Source organism: Coffea eugenioides, chromosome 8 (genome assembly GCF_003713205.1).
Source record: "Coffea eugenioides isolate CCC68of chromosome 8, Ceug_1.0, whole genome shotgun sequence".
NCBI lineage: Eukaryota > Viridiplantae > Streptophyta > Magnoliopsida > Gentianales > Rubiaceae > Coffea > Coffea eugenioides.
In genome coordinates this window covers 39,309,827-39,327,604 of record NC_040042.1, presented here as the reverse complement: position 1 = coordinate 39,327,604, position 17,778 = coordinate 39,309,827, and positions in this window count along the sequence as shown.

Here is a 17,778-nt window from a genome sequence, read left to right as displayed (position 1 = left end):
GAGAAATGAAAATCAAGGAGATAGAGGTTACCTCCCTTGCAATTGGGCCCCAATGAAGTGAAATCACTTATTTATCCTCCAAAATAAAAGAAATGGTCAAGGTACCAATTTATTTGGGAAAATTAAAGGAAATAGGCAATCACAAGCTCACTTGATCGTAAAGCCCCTAAAGTCATGACTTGAGTGCACTTGACAAAGCATGGTAGTTGATTGAAGTAAAGCAGGCAATGAAATTGCAAAAATTAAAACTACTAAGGACCAAATTGATGACATTATTCAATTAGTAGGGTCCTAGTAGCATTGCTGAAAAATGATAGGGACCAAATTGATTATTTCTCCCAATTACTCGGACCAAATTAACATTACAGAAGACTTGAGAGGTTAAAGTGTAATTTTCTTTTGGTTTTTCATGCATGCCTTCGTAGCAGACTTGAACTTCTGCAAATAATAAAACCTGCTGTTGTCAATCTTGCGGCAATTTTCTAGCTACAACTCTATCCAATTCATCATGCAAACGGGTTTATTCAACACCAAGATCCTACCTATCCATCATCCACTAAACATGCAACTTCATTACATGATTGAATCAAGAAAGGGAGCTGATCATCAAGGGTGGAAGGGAAACCAAACAACAAAAGAAAGAAGAAGATTGCTGCGACTGAAGGCTTCGGCAACTGATGAAGCCTTCAGCATGATTCTGCAGCATAATTTTTCATGTACAAAGGTCTGCAATTTCAGCAAAACAGACGCGCACAACAGCTTTGAAGTTATTCCAATCAAACATGGCTGCACATCCAAACGAACAAGGAACATAAAAAAACAACATGCAAGAATTCTGGATAAGATGTTCATATGAAGAGATGACTTAGCAACCTGCAATTCATTTTGGATATGGCTTATCAGCAAGTATTCAACATGATTCAAGCCTTTCAGCCCCAAAACATGCAAACCTGACCCCCCTTATCCCATTCCTCTCAACCAGCACTCCAAAACCCAAGACCCGCAAAAATGGAAGACCGAAACTTTTGTCTTGCCGCAGATTTTGCAGCTTATCAAACACAATCCCATATACCTTAAACCTTCTACCGAAACTTCAGAATGGATGCACAAGATATGAACCTAAGGCCCAAACCACAATTTTATAATCAAGAACGAGCAAAAGACTGAACAAACTGGGCAAACATCTTTCCAGGTTCACGGATGGAAGCAAGTTGACATCCAAATAAAGAATGCATCAGGGGTACATAAGGAGAGAAACTTATATCGATCCTAACCAAAAGAACAGACCTTGCGCAACCTTTTGAGCAACACTTGTCCAACCTAACATTGACTATCAAGTTTCCTTGTTCAAGACAAGATCAAACAGCGACTGAGGCAACAAAACTCAAACCAGCGGGCTATTACGCAGCCAAAACGTACAGGAATAAAAATGCAGTAATCAGAATTTTAATCATGCCTGGAACCAAAACGATAATATACGGTCAAAAAGAGATGGAAAAGGACTACCTTTACACCTTAAAAGGGCGCAATTCAGTACGGAAGTGCAAGAGATAACAGCCCCGGTATGCAATCAAAGCTGCAAGATCTTCTTCAAAACTGGCGTGGGTGGCTAGTTCAAGCTCGAATTTGGCAATATTCCAGCCGTCAACCTCACCATTTCTTTGTTCAAACATCTAAAATTTCTGGTTCTTAGCTCACTCCCGAAGCCCCACGAAACTCTCCCCTTTTTTTTTTAGCTCTCTTGCCCTCTTAGCTTTTTCAGCCGCTGTTTCGTTTCTTCTGGTTTTTCTTTGATAGACAGCCGCCCCTTACTCTTGCTTTCTTCAGCCGTTGTTTTCTCCGTTTTCTTTTGCTTGTTGTTTTTGCTAAAACCTCACGACCCAGTACCCTCTCAACCTCTTTCACTCTTATCTCCTTCCGCCCTCTCTATCCCCCCTTGGCTGCCTTTTTCTTTTTTCACAACCCTTGCTGTTTTCGTTCTTTTCTCCCAACCCCTCCCCTCTTGCGGCTGCTCTTTCCTCTTTCCTTTTACAGGACCCTCCAACCTTAAACCCTCACCTCAACGATGAGGATGAGGGGCTTGTTACTACTGTAAAATCTAGCCCTCCAATGGGCATGCACGGCTTGTCCTTGCAAGCTGCGACAATACGCAGCTTGCAAGTCGCGTATTTTTTTTTTTTTGAAATTAATTAAAACAAAATTGATAATAAAAATAAATAACAAAAATAACTTAATTAACATTGGATAAAAATAAATAAACTAAAAACAACAAAATGCAAATTCCATTTTCCTCTCTCTCTTTTTTTTATTTATTTTCCATCATCATTTTTCCTCTTTCTTTTTTTTTTCTCTCTCTTTTTTTTTTCAAGAAAACATTGAAATTAAATCACAAACAACTAAATCATATTTTTGAATGCTTTTCTTTCTTCTTTTTCCTTTTTCGAGAAATTTTATGCTAGAAAGTTTAAAATAAAAATAATAAAATAAAAACTAAAACTAAAAAGTGAATAAAACTTAACACGACAAATAAAAACTAAGAATTAAATAGTAAATGAAATTACGCTAAAAATTTGGTGTCTACACTTCAAATATTTTCAATATACATTTAAAGTACTCCAAAACATTAATACTTAAAATTAGTTAACCTTCAAGATTAAATACAACCCAAAAGAATATGAATTACAGTCATTCGTTATAATACAATTTAAAGTCTCCAAGAGGAAACAGTTTAGTACTATTTATGAGCGCTCTCGATCTTGAACCCTATTAAGGAAAACAAATGAGTGGAATGAGTTAAATAGCCCAGTGAGGTTCCAAAATACACAAGCAGTTCTAATAAATCAAGTAAATTAAGCATAACACACATATGGTTCAAAGTTTCACATTAGCACATTAGAATGAGACATTTATCATTTTATAGAAATAAATACACATTAAAAGAATACGATGTTCACGTAGAACTATTTCGGTCAGTTTTATCTTATAACTCCAATAATTCCCTCGATTTGTCGGGCCATCGCTTTATTGCTCCTGTGGTAATACTCGAGTATACCGAAACGGTGGCCCAGGATTCCAACCTACCCGATCGAGTCCAGTCCTGGCTCGAACAGGTTAGCAACCAAGGACAGGACCCAGTTCAACTAAGAGCTTACAACATGCGTAAATAATCAAATAAACCGGTAAACAGTAGAAATTCACGGTTAAACGGTAGAACTTTGTTATTTAAGTAGGTCGAGTGAGATAAAGTACACACTCACCTTAAAACGGTAAAAATTTACATAGAAGCAATTATAGGAAGCTCTTAACACTTAAACACACAAGAAATATGAAGTAAACATGTAGCAAAACTATTCAACTTATACACACATGCAAGGAACACTCACAGTACGTGCGATATGTCTCGGTTCCTGGATAACACCCTTGATTACTCTCGAGTCCTGAGGTAAGAACCAACAAATTTATATGAAAGTGAAAAACAAAACCTTAAGGTTTTAGAACTTAAGAAGTGAAGAAACAAGAGGTTGGTATATAATTCTCAAATGTATAGTAAAGAATAAAGCGAGTCATTATAGCCTTGAATCAAGCCTTTTCAAATTCAAAATTCAAAAGTAAGAATGGAACCATGAGAAATCAAGTTCTAGGTCAAGAATTAACCATAATAAAGAACATTAAGGTTTCTCATTTAAATCCAAGGAAACATCAAGTACAACGGAAACTTGTATCCTCCAAGAAATCGAGTTTAAAATGAACCATCAATCTCAAAAGGAAGTTGAATGTTCTTAAAAGTTCATTTCTTAAGAAATCAGAAAATTTTAGCTTTATGCAACAAAATTTGGAAAATAAGACCTTGAGTTTGGTAAGTCCAAAAATTAGAAAATTTACACCGTTGGAAACTAAATTCATAGTACTAAAACTTTCCAGAAGGTACTTTTCCCAGATTCTAACTATAAACCATTCAAATCTCAGCTCAAAATTCCTATTTCATGAAGACAGGACAGAACCAGACTTGATTTTTCAGCAATATTTGGAAATTCGGTAAAATTCATAGGAATTGAATCAGCCTCTAAAATTTATAACACAATAAGAGTTTCAAGTAAAGTTTCAAACAAATAAGCGGAACTAAATTTGGAGTTTTGAGCAACAAGATATAACAGTTGGAAGTTGACTGGTTTTGGCAACCTATTTATAAGATTTCCAGTTTCTAGCTTAAACACAGTTTTGAAATCAGACCATATCTAACTCTATACATGTCCAAATTGAGAATGCTTTATGGCGTTAAAAATTAGGTTCAAAATACTACATTTCATTAGAAGACATCGTTCTCAAAATCATTTCACAAGTGGGATAAAATCGAGCCACAAGATACAGCTTCCTGGTTTCTCTCAGATAGACAAGCATAACAGGATAGTCTATTTTGCCGATTCGCTACAGTTTCCGCAAAACGAACTAGCAAGGAAATTTTATACTGTTAGAAAGCTCTGAATGTCTAGTTTTGAATGCCGCAAACGGCACTCAATTTTGACTTTTGTACAATGAGTTATATTCAAGCAAAGAACCCCTGTCCAGCTGCCCTGGTAAGCATTTTCCAGATTTCAAACTTTTTCAAAACTCAAGTTTTATACAACCAATCGACATGATTTTTGAAAGATACTTTCTACACACATAGTACAACATATATCCATCAATTTAACAGTCAAATAAGCAACAAAATTTTGAATTAAAAGTAGGACAACCAGAACAGAAATTCGGCCAGCTCACTTTCACGGTTTCTTCCAACTTTCTCTCATCTTATCAAGCCAAAATCATCTCATTCATCACATAAACAACAACTATCAAGCAATATAGCCTCAAGTCAGCTACCTAAAGGCCTCCTCAAGACATCTAACTTAGGATTTAAAGAAAGATAAATGTTTCCTCAAGTCCGCTAGCCTATAAACTTCATTAGGGTTTCAAACCCATGAAAACTAACCATCAATCTTTGTATAAATGGAAAGATTAAAGGAGATGAAGTGATTACCCTTTAAACCCTAGATAAAGACCAGATTTTTCACCAAAATATTACCAAGATACTCCACAAGATGGCTTCTCTCTCCAAGCTAGAGTGAAAGCCAAGTGGTTTGTGAGTTGGATGAAGAAAAGTGTGCAAACTTGGAGCCAAAGAATGGAGTATCTTTCTTCCCTCTTCTTCCTTGGGGTTTTGGCCGAAAATGGAGAGAGAGTGTGTGTGTTTGTGGTTTTTAAATTTTGTGAAAGAAATGTGTTGAGGAAGCTAACTTAAAGTGTGTAAGAAAGTCAACTCTTAATAGTGCGAAATAGGGTTTTGTACTATCAATTTCTTGCTTGTTCGATACACTAAACTACTAACCCTCCAAGGTAGTTCCTTTAGCACTACAATTACTCATACATACTAGTCTAGTATTAAATTCTCAAATCTCCAATTAGTCGTGCCGATGCGGCTTTCAAGAAAATATCGACGCGCGCGCGATAAAAGCTTAATTTAAGAAAAATTCATGCAAAAATAGTAAAATTAAATAACACTAGGGCAAAATAATTATAAAATAAACTAAATTAAGAATAAAAACATGAGTCCTCACAATCTAGAATTTCAGAAACCCTGTGACTAGTTAATCGATTCGAGCTGGCAAAGGCCTAGTCGATAAAATAACGAACTCTAGGTTTACTGCTTTGTCGAGTGGAGTGTTATCTCCTCGACTAATTGATATGCTCGAATATTACCACCAGTATGATATTGGAATTCGGACCCGGTAGGGGGTTTGAATGATGGATGGAGATTGGAGTTAAGTGATGCACTACTGGACTGGTTACTCTACTTGAAAGTTGACGGAGTGTCAACTACTACTTGGTGAAACTATAGTAGAGTTAATTCGCAAGATCTACTATATTCTTTTACTTGGAAATATTGGATATCTAATGATTTGCTATTTGAAGTGTTATTGCTCATTTTTATGAACTCTTATACCACTACTTTGATATTTCAAGTTTTATACAATGGTCAATTTGCTACTTGGGTTTGCATGAAGTTTTGGAACCTCACGGAACTTTGACTCACCCTATTAGTTTTGTTTTCCTTACAGGGGGTATGAGCTTAGGCGTGAGGCTGGTACAGGCTGGTGTCATCTAGTTTTTGACTTTTTGTGACTGTACTCGCACTAATGCTCGATTGGGATTGTATGAACGTTTGAGATAGAAACGAATATAAATGTACATTCTAATTTTGGAACTATTGTTTCATTTCATTTTGAAGTTATAACTTATTTTCTTGAAGTCGAGAGTGAGTAAATACTGGTTAGAGTTGGACAGGTGGTCCGCTAAACCCTGGAGAATACCCTAGGGGGAGGTAGGGTCGTCACAGTTTCCCACATCCCTCTCATAAAGTATTTTGTCTTCGTTGGGCCTTGTATGGACTTAAGCAATCTCCTCGAGCCTGGTTTGTCAAGTTTAGTTCAACACTTATTCAACTGGGCTTTGTGTCTAGTTCTCATGATTCTGCTCTTTTTCTATGCTGCACAACAACTGGTACTATCTTGTTACTGCTCTATGTGGATGATATGGTTATCACTCGTGATGATTTGGAAGGGATTCAACAACTCAAGCAATCTCTGAGTCAACAATTTGAAATGAAGGATCTTGGATTTCTTAATTATTTCCTGGGTCTTGAGGTGTCTTCGAATACCCATGACTACTACTTATCCCAAGCAAAATATATTTCTAATCTCTTGGCCTCTGTTGGTTTAACAGATAGCAAAGTTGCCTCTACTCCTATTGAGCAAATATTCATCTTACACCTATGGATGGCACATTACTGGATGATCCTACGCGATATCGTCGTTTAATTGGTAGTCTCATCTATCTAACTGTTATCCGACCTGATATTGCTTATGTCATTCATATCGTTAGTCAATTCATGAGCGCTCCTCGTTCTGCTCACTATGCTGCAGTTCTTAGAATTCTTGACTATGTCAAAGGCATCATTTTTCATGGACTTCATTTTTCGGCTCATTCATCTCTCAAACTCCATGCCTACTCTGATGCTGATTGGGCTGGTGATCCTACTGATTGTCATTCCACTACTGGATTTTGTTTCTTTCTGAGTGATTATTTACTTTCTTGGCATAGCAAGAAGCAATCAGTCATTGCCGACTCTAGTTCAGAAGCTGAATATTGAGCTTTAGCTGATACTTCTTAGGAGTTAATTTAGCTTCGTTGGTTACTTGAAGACATGGGTGTTACTCATTCTTCTCCCATTACTATTTATTGTGATAACGAAAGTGCTATCCAGATCGTACATAATGATATTTTCCATGAGTGCACCAAGCATATCGAAATTGATTGTCATTTTGTGCGACAATACCTTGTTCGTGGTATTTTGAGTCCATCCTCAGATCGTTCATCGGATCAAATTGCTGATCTCTACACAAAAGCACTATCTCCCGGTCGCTTTCATGATCTTGTGTGCAAACTCCAGTTAGTTTCCTTGCAACCACCTTGAGTTTGAGGGGGATGTTAATGTAAATAATATTAGCATCAATTATCTCTACACAAAAGCACTATCTCCCGATCTTGTGTGCAAACTCCAGTTAGTTTCCTTGCAACCACCTTGAGAGGGGGATGTTAATTAAATAATATTAGCATTGGATCACAAATTAGAATATTATCTTGTATTAATTAGATCAATTAGGATCACAATTAGAGACTTACCTTGTATAATATTAATCTAGATTCATCCTGTATGCCTATATATAGGCACTATATTGTTGTAGAAATTATGGATTCAATAAACTTTTCTCTCCCAAATATTTCTTCCAACATTTTTATTTATATATGTGTCCATGAACTATTCAAATAATTAGTGAGTAAGTTCGTGTTCGACTCGATTATTAAACGAGCCTAATATTATGTTTGAACTCAATTTGAGATTGAGCATTTTTCGAACTCGAACAAATAGAACAGGAACCCGTTAGCAAATAGTTCAAGCTTTTAAAAGCTCCACATGTGACCATATTAGCTGAAGCTTTTGAACTTCCTTATACTAATGCTGGGATATCTGTAAAATTTATATCAGGGCTGTCTTTAGTTATGTATCAAGGCTATCATATTTGTCTAGAACATAAGAATTCCATTCAGATGTTTTGACTATTAGGCAATTATGAATTTGGATTTTGAGTTATCCTTACTTCTAGCCTTGAATGTTAAAAGGGTTAACTACCAAAAACCCCCCTGTGATTTGACTAATGTTTACTTTACCTCCCTATGGTTTGGAAACCTACAATTTGACTTCCCGTTATTTCAACTAAAGTAAAAGTCTGATGGAAGACATCTAAACTAATGTCTGAAAGGAAAATATCAAAATTACCCCTCTATAAGTCAAACCCTGAGAAGAATGTTTTGTGCATTTGAGAATGGGTAAAATACCAAAAATTCCTTTGTGGTTTGACTAATGTTCACTTTACTTGCCTATGGTTTGGAAACCTACAATTTAACTCCCTGTCGTTTCACCTAAAGTGAAAGTCTAACAGAAATACCGTTATTGTAGATGTTTTCTGTTAGACTTTCACTTTAGTTGAAACGACAGGGAGTTAAATTATAAGTTTCCAAACCATAGGCAGGTAAAGTGAACATTAGTCAAACCATAGGGGAGTTTTTGGTATTTAACCCATGTTAAAATCCATGTTGAAGTTGTTCTTTATGCTTTAGACACAAATACACAGTCCATAAATGTTGCCTTCCTGGGCATTCTTACGTGTAGCGTGAGGCTAAAAATCTAGTCTGTATGAAATACACCAATCAAACTTGATTGATTGTCCCAATCCGCTATCAAGTAAACCTTAACATCCAATAATCGTCAAAAAGTGAGAAAGTCTGGTTTCTTTAAGAAATCTCTTTTTTCTGTGAAGAGCCACCATTATTTCCTTTCTTGCATGGTGAAGTGTGATTGATAAACTGAAATTAATAGCAATCAACTTTCGAGTCTGCAGCTATATTAAGGCACTCGATAGAGAGTAGCTTCTTAAGAATAACTAAAAATAGATGAGTGAAAAACAAGTGTAGCGAATTTTTGTTGCTACCATCCTCGCATAAATCTTAAAATTAACTCAAAAATTATGGAGATCAACATTAACACAACCAAATATGTAAGAAAGTTAATTTACACACATAAAAAAATGTGTTTGGAAGTAGAGGAATAATATCAATAATACAATAATAACAATAATATGGGTAAAATACCAAAAAACTCCTTATGGTTTGTCAAATGTTCAGTTTATCTCCCTCTGATTTGAAAACTTACACTATAGATCCCTGATGTTTCAAGTAAATTGAAAATTGGACCGAAAACATCTAATCTAATGGTTATACATGAAATGTCAATATTGCCATTATATAAATAAACTCGCTACGGTTTGCAGAATATTTAATTTAACTCCTTCTGATTTAAAACAACTATACTATAGTTCCATGCAATTTCGAGTAAATGAAAATTGAATGGAAAGCATTTCGTGTATAGTAGGAACAATATTGACATTTTAGATATAACCATTAGGTTGGATGCTTTATATCCCATTTTTAATTTAGTCGAAATCATAGGGAGTTATAGTGTAAATTTCTAAGTCAGAAGGAGTTAAATTGAACATTTGTCAAATCATAGGGAATTTTTTAGTATTTTATTTTTACTCTTTTTTAATTGAACACAATAACATGATACATTACATATAATGATGAATAAGAAACCAACACAATAAAATATCACCATTAGGCAGAACTAGAGGGTAGCGGAGAGGGCCCCCCATCCCCAAGTTTTAAAAAATTAAGCTTTTCTTCTTTGAAACGTTGAAATTTTCAAAAAGATTTTGTAGAAATTTAAATATCTGCCCCTATAAACAAATACAAATATTTTAAATTATTTAAAAATACCTTTTCAATCTTTACCCAATTTATCCCAAAAACTCCTCTACCAAATACCTACTTCTCGAACTTGCTTTTCAAACCTTTAGACCAATCAAAAAACAAAAAAATTTGGATTGAACAATACTTTCCAATTCCTTTCGAAATCCAAAAAATTTCCTTGGTTAATACCATACAAAACTTTCAAGGGTCTTCTACCCTAAATAAATCATACTCAAACTCTTTATTACAAGGTTATACTCCCAATCGAGAAAATATTCAAAATCTATACCACCCTCAAATAATCCATTCTGATATTTTTAGGAAAAAACCCAATATCCTTCAACACTCATACAATAAGGAGGACATCTATGGATGGAGCATAGATGGAATGTTTAAATACAATCTTTTTATGACATCTCAACAGATGACAATCATGGCTATGTCTAAACAAATGTCACATGGCTACAAACAGTCAGCTGCTCAAATCCTATCCACAGGGTTTATTGGGCAATTCAAAGAATGGTGGGAAGAACATCTCGTCATAAAAGACAGAAATATTATTCACAACATTTTCGTCTGGATCAACAAGGATGAATCTGATATACAAGACAGGAACATCCTCCTAGAAATAATGGAATTCAATACTATATCTATCCTGGATGAATTCACATCTGATGATAATCCAGAAATAGCCCAAGAACATTCATCAAAGCTATTCCCAAGTTCCAATAGATATCAACATATATTCTTGGGAAGATCAGACAGAGACGAGATTCATAACAGAAGTTTCTTCAAAGGTCTTCTCATATCCCAATACAAGAAGATTAAGCCTTGGGAAGAAATGATTGTTGAACAGAACCAACAAGCAGTCTGGTTTTCCAAACAACCTGCAGAAGAACAAGCCTAAGAAAGAAATCTTGGACCTTCTTCCAAACAGTATGGGTTATCCAACTACCATAAAAAGCCAAAACCTATAAGTCTTGAAAGACTTTTCTCTTCTACGAAACAACCATCCTTATCCACTTTTAAAATCTATAAACCTAGACATTGCCAAAGATTCAATATCTTAGAACTAGCCCAACTGTCAAATTTTTTGATCAAATCAGATACTGACAAATCTGAACGAGAAAAAGATTATGACAATTATATTCCAATATCTTCCTCCCAAACCACCAGTGATGAAGAAGAAAAAGAAGGACCTATGGTCAAATACCAAAACCATCTTCTCAACATCATTGAAGAAACAAGACAACCCTACCTGAACCAAGTTTCGATCAAAAATCTTCTCTTTGATATTCTAGAAAAAGACAGCTTCAAAATCCCTAAACAAAATCTTTGCAAATTAAAACTTCAGGATTTTCTTGAAATCCTTGCCAAATCTCCTATTCGGAATCCTCAAACCAATCTTGTGAACCTGAATAACAATTCTCAGTTATTTCAGGAATATTCGATCCAAATACGATTACTAATTATTGGTAATTATGTACTCGAAACAAAAACCCTAATTGATACAGGGTCAGACCAAAACTACATTCCTGAAAAGTTTATTCCAATCCAACTTTTACAATTCCTTAGAATAACCAATAATCCTAAACTTGATATCAAATTCAAATTTTTGAATATGCAAAACCAATTCTCAGATACCTTCTTTCTGACTAAGTATCTGACTCAAACCAATCTTGTGAACCTGAATAACAATTCTCAGTTATTTCAGGAATATTCGATCCAAATACGATTACTAATTATTGGTAATTATGTAATCGAAACAAAAACCCTAATTGATACAGGGTCAGACCAAAACTACATTCCTGAAAAGTTTATTCCAATCCAACTTTTACAATTCCTTAGAATAACCAATAATCCTAAACTTGATATCAAATTCAAATTTTTGAATATGCAAAACCAATTCTCAGATACTTTCTTTCTGACTAAGTATCTGACTAACCATATTATTTTAGGAACATCATTTCTCAATCAATTGGCTCCTTTCCAAATTATCTATAAAGGGATAACATCCCAACTTTTTAAACTAACTACTTCTTTGTGTAGAAACATGGCAGGTGAAGGAAGTTCATCATCATACAATTCAGAAGAGAAAAGCTGTCTCTTCGATGGATACTCTACTTGGGAACAAACTTCCCACGAAGAAATATCCAGCAATCAAACTAATGAGTGCCAAACATCATCAAACCAGAATCAAACTAATTGGGAGTGGATTCCTGAGGAATCATCCTCAAATTGGATACCTGCGGAATCTACTTCAAACTAGGTACTTGATGAAACTATCTCAAACTAATTCCAAGCAATTGATGAAATTTCAACAATAAATTGGATTCAGGAAACAGAAGAGGATGAAAATCCATTTCTAATTCCTGAAAATCCTACTACTCAATCTTTCCATATCAAACTCATAGACGATGCATTCTCACGCCTCTGGACAAAGTATCACTACCTTGAAAACGACCACAAAGAATCCAGAATCAGAAACTTTGATAGTATATTCTTTAACCAAGACACCGGTGAAAGAATTCCTATCTACCATATACACAGATACAACCATGTCAGATTCAAAGAGTCAAACTACTCCATACAAACTTTGAAGGAACAATGCTTCATGTAAAGAAGATATATACAAAAAATGACTCTAAACAAGTATTTACTTGAAAAACAGGAAGTCAATACACAGCCTTACAAGGAATGGATCAAAGAAGCATTGGAAGAATTATCATCAATGATCTGCTGAACAAATGCTTCTAGAAACATTCAAACTGGCTCAATCGGAACAAAATTCAGAAAAAGTCATTCTTACTGTAGCACCGGAAGCACTGTAACAGTCGGGTAGGTTACTATGCAAACACGACAACAAAAGACAAATGAGACACTGTAGTGGTACTGTAGCAAAACACTGTAGCGAATACTGTAGCAACACAGAAATTTTGCTATAAATACCTCTCAAACCCAACACAATGAACACACCATTACACCATTCAGAACACAATTCTTCAAACTCTTCCTTTTCTCTAGACTTGAAGAAACCTCTTCCTTCTCTCTACAAACTAGTTTTAGTTTTTGGTTTTTAGAATCAAACAAAGGAGCAAGCCTTGTGCAAGTTTCATATCTTGTAAGTTTTCTTACATTCTGTTATTCAATCAAATGGTCGGCTGAGCCGCCTTATATCCATTTAATTCTTGTTTTTATATTTTGTCTTTATATTCTGTTGATGAGATTGTTTAAATTCGTGATTACCATCTTTACTTATTATGATGTTGCTATGTAGATCTAAAAGTTTATATCTTCCTGGTGAGATTGCTTAATTTCGTGATTACCATCTTTCTTTATTTATGATGTTGCTAGTGTAGATCTACAAGTTTAGATCTGTCTGATGAGACTGGTTAACTTCGCGATTACTATCTAATGTATTCAAGTCGATTATAATTTTGATAGTATTAATTTTGTGACTTTGGATCTATCCGAGGGGCATGGAGCCTGTAATTGCCAACATCCGGTCCCGGTAAGGCCATGAGATTTGGTACTGTAGGGATGTCGAGGTTTCTGTGGTTCGAGATCCAGGACGGTGAAGTGCCGAAAGATCAGATCTAGGATTCATGGGTTTTTACTATCAATCTTATGATTTTGTTTGGAAATATAGTCATCATGCATAGTTAATCTTTGTCAAAGGATTTAGATATATTTTTATAGCTTTATTACTATTTTTATTATGATGGAAATATGGTCGTCATGTATAATTAATCTTTCTCAAAAGGTTAGATCTTTTCTTGTAGTTTCCACACTATCCTTTATAATCTGTTTAGAAAAATGGTTATCCTCCATGGATCCCGAAGGATTCTGTACCAAAGAGAAGAGGAATATAAAGTTTATTTATTTAAGTTAATTTTTATTTAAGCTGATTTATTTAATTGCTTCTCTTTATTCATGGCTTCCTTTTTTAGAACCAACTCTACCTCTTCTAGTTCTTCTTCAAACACCAAACTAAAAGAAGAAATCAATATACAAGACATTAATCAAGACATAGACAATTGAAAAATTCCTAAATATACTCAAACTGATATATATGAAAGAGGAAAAAAGTGGATGTTTTCCACTTCAGATTATACAATTAAGACAGTAGAACAAACTATAGCCTTAGATGCCGATCATGAAGAAATCAAACTATTACCCAAAAGAACAATAGAAAAACATAAAGAAAAATACAATTATATTCATTTTGGATTAGTATAAATCACAGCTAAACCTTTGACAAGAGAAGGATTAGACACATCCTAACTCATTTGTCTTAGAGATAGCAGATTCTTAGAATTCAATGATTCCCTCTTAGAAATGGCAAAAACTAGCTTTTGTGGAGGACCAGTATATTTTGATTGTTTTCCAAATTTTGCAGTCTCTGTAAAAGATAAAACATTCTAGATGCTTTAACATTAAACATAAAAACTGCTAATTATAGAGTCAAAACTGGGACTCTTCCTGTAGCTATTATTTATAGAATTCAATATAAAGTTATGAATTCAGCATTCAGGACATGAGCCCCAAAAACATTACAAAATGGAGAAACAGTCCTATTCCAAATAGATCTGGCTAGATCTCGGATTATAGTTCCAAGATTTATCACTTGGAACCAGATCTCAGTGCCGGAAAGTTGGGTTCTTCCTGAAGTAGCTCCAGCAGATCCTATACAGAATACAACGGTTTCAAGCATCCAACAATTTGCTTATGGAGCTGTCCAAATCAAATTTGACAGATTTATGAGTTTCAGGGCATCATCTTCATCAACAACTGATATAGATATGTCTAGATTCTCAATAGGAAGAACATCAGTTTCAGATAGACCACTAACTTCTTCTATCTCAACCCGACTTCAAGACCTAGATATTTCTTCTAAAATTTCACAAGCAAGGTATGTAACCAGCAGATCTACCTCTTCAGAGATTCAAGATGAATCCTCCGATGATATGAATAGATCTCCTACATATTCTTCCATAATAGACAATCATCCCTAACTTGATGAGTTAAGGGTGATTTCTATGGATTATCAAATTGACAAACATAATCTCATAACAGAATTTTATGCGGAACACAATCACTCAAAAAGAACATGGTTCTTTGAGAAATACAAGGGTCATTCTCGACAAAAAATACAAGAAGAATTTTGTGGATTTCTAACAAGAACTAAACAGCATGTTCAATTCTTCGACTGGTTTGAAGTGTATTCCCAGAGAAAAGGGAATTGATTATCCCTTCTCTCAGACAGCAAACGTAAAAAAAATGTGACAGACAGTTGAAGGAGAAATCCAAGTAGAACGCCCACCATCAAAGTCAATCACTTTCTCATACAAATCAATGGAGATCAATGCCAAACCATTCAAGCTCAAAAATGCTCAAGATGAAGGAGCAATCAATAGGAAGGACATCCAGGGAATCTACGAGTAAAATAACTACACCAACAAGTACCTCCAAACACTTGGAGAATATCTCTTAACCCGACCTATTCCCAAAACTCCTTTCATTTCTTCATTAAACCCAATTTTCAAACCTCATAAAATACCAACCAAATTTCAGAAAGAACTCCAAAACAAACCCTTAACTCAATTAGAAAAACGAATAGCCAAAATAGAACAATCTTTTTCTACCCCTATATCCAAACAAGGGTCAGATAACTAAGGTTCTGCAAGTGTTAGTCAAACAGCTTGCACAATAACTAAAGAAGAACCTTAAGAATCTCTGATCCTAAACAAATTACATCAACCCTCTTCTTCACAAAATCAGATTACCAATTGGAAAAATCAACAGAAACTACACTATTCCAGAGCCACATATCCAGACATTCTTCTTGAAGAAAAATCTAGTATCTTGCAAAATTCATATAATGCTAACAACATATATGAATGGAGCATAGATGGAATTTCTGAATACAACATTCTTACAATCCTTCAACAAATGACAATGGTGGCAACAACCTATCAGACATCACATGGCTGTACTGACAAATTAGCTGCTCATATCCTAATAACAGGATTTATGGGGCAACTAAAAGGATGGTGGGATGAATACCTCACTTTAGAAGACAAACATAACATTCTCAATGCCATCAAAGTGGATACCAATGGTGAACCAATTCTTCAAGATGGAGACACCATCTCAGATGCGGTGGAAACCTTAATATTCACTATTGCAAAGACATTCGTTGGTGATCCAGAAATATTCAGAGAAAAATTATTAGAATTATTAAACAATCTCAAGTGTAAGAGTCTCTCAAACTTTCAATGGTACAAGGACACATTCTTAACCAGAATATACTCAAGATCAGATAGCAACAAGGCCTATTGGAAGGAAAAATTCCTTGATGGCCTTCTGAAATCACTACGAGACCTAGTTCGAGAAGAATTAATGACTCAATACAACGAAATTGTGCCATGAGAAACAATAACCTATGGACAGTTAACCAGCCAGATCCAGCAAGTCGCACTCAAAGTATGCCGACAACACAAGATACTCAGACAACTTGCAAAGGGTCGAGTCCGAAGAAGAAAAAACCTTGGATCCTTCTGTGAACAGTTTGGGTTACCAAATTGTTACAAAAAATCCCATAAAAAACCCAAACCCATAAAACACCTTGAAAATCCCTCCTATTACAAAAGGAGATACCAACCCAATAAACAAATATCTCTCATACAACCACCTCAAATTACCGGGCCTCCATCACCAATTATCTGTCACAAATGCCACAAACCTGGACATATAACTCAATATTGCAAACTTAACCAAAAAATCAATTCCTTAGATTTAGAAGACCAGATCAAAACCCAGATATCAAACCTTCTTATTCAATCAGATACTGATGATTCTGAACAAGAAGACGATTTTATCAACCAATTAGAAGATGACATCTCAACATCATCCTCCTCCCAAACTACTAATGAAGAGGAAGAAGACGGTCATACAATCTACGTATTGACCAAAGATCCAAATCTTCTCCTCGACATTATTGAAGAAATTCCTGAGAAAGAGAAAAAACAACTCTACCTGAACAAATTCAAAGAATCATTGAACCAAATCTCAACCTCTTTGAATCCATTAGCCAAAGACCCAAGACTTCTCAAAACCTATAATCTCACAGACATTTTTGATAGGTTTCCCTCCAAACCTACCAAACCCCTGACCCTTCAAAATCTCCAAACAGAAATTGATCTTCTTAAAGAAGAAATAAGGACAGTCAAAGCTAAACAACAACTTGACAGCCTTGTTCTTCAAAACCTAGTACTAATCAGAGAACCTATTGATTCAAATACTCGAGATGATGCTGAATTCTTAAACCAATTATCCAAAAAATCCAAGGAAACTAAAGATCACTTGGTCCAAGTTCAATTACTAATTAACAATAATTATGTAATCGGAACTAAAGCCCTATTTGACACTGGGGCAGACCAAAACTGTATTCTTGAAAATCTTGTTCCATCCCAATTCTTTGAAAGAACCAAAGAAGTTCTTAGAGGAGCTGATGGAGCTAAACTTGAAGTTAGTTTCAGACTAACAAATGTTCAGATCCAATTCTCCTCTGTATCAATCTCAGATTCCTTTTTTCTAGCCAAAAAACTAACCAAAAATGTCATATTAGGAATGTCCTTTATTCGACAACTAATTCCTTACCTAACCATAGAAGAGGGCATAATACCTCAACTCCTTAATTCCCTCTTATCCTTCTATAAACCATTTAAACTAACAAATTCTATTTTGCAGGAAAATGACAAGCTCAACATCCAGAAAAATCAGCAACTAGATGCCACCCAAGCTTGCTGATAGTACAATGTTGCATATTTCAAATGATTATTATTCATATAAATAGGAGTGTAGGGAAGACAA